The following is a 242-nucleotide window of genomic DNA, read 5'->3' on the forward strand; positions in this document are numbered from 1 at the left end:
ATAAAAATAAATAAATATAAATAAATATAAATAAATAAACATAAATAAATAAAAATAAATAAATAAATAAAAATAAATAAATAAATATAAATATTTTTATAAGTAAATGGGGTGTATCTACACCCAACCCCCCCAATTAAAACTTTTTTTCTTTTTTTTTTTTTCAATAAACTCAAAACCTAAAACAAACCCAAACCAAAAAAAAAAAACAAAACAAAAAAAAAAAAAAAAAAAAAAAAAAA

Source organism: Eimeria mitis, genomic scaffold (genome assembly GCF_000499745.2).
Source record: "Eimeria mitis Houghton genomic scaffold, Emh_scaff1721, whole genome shotgun sequence".
Classification (NCBI taxonomy): Eukaryota; Apicomplexa; class Conoidasida; order Eucoccidiorida; family Eimeriidae; genus Eimeria; species Eimeria mitis.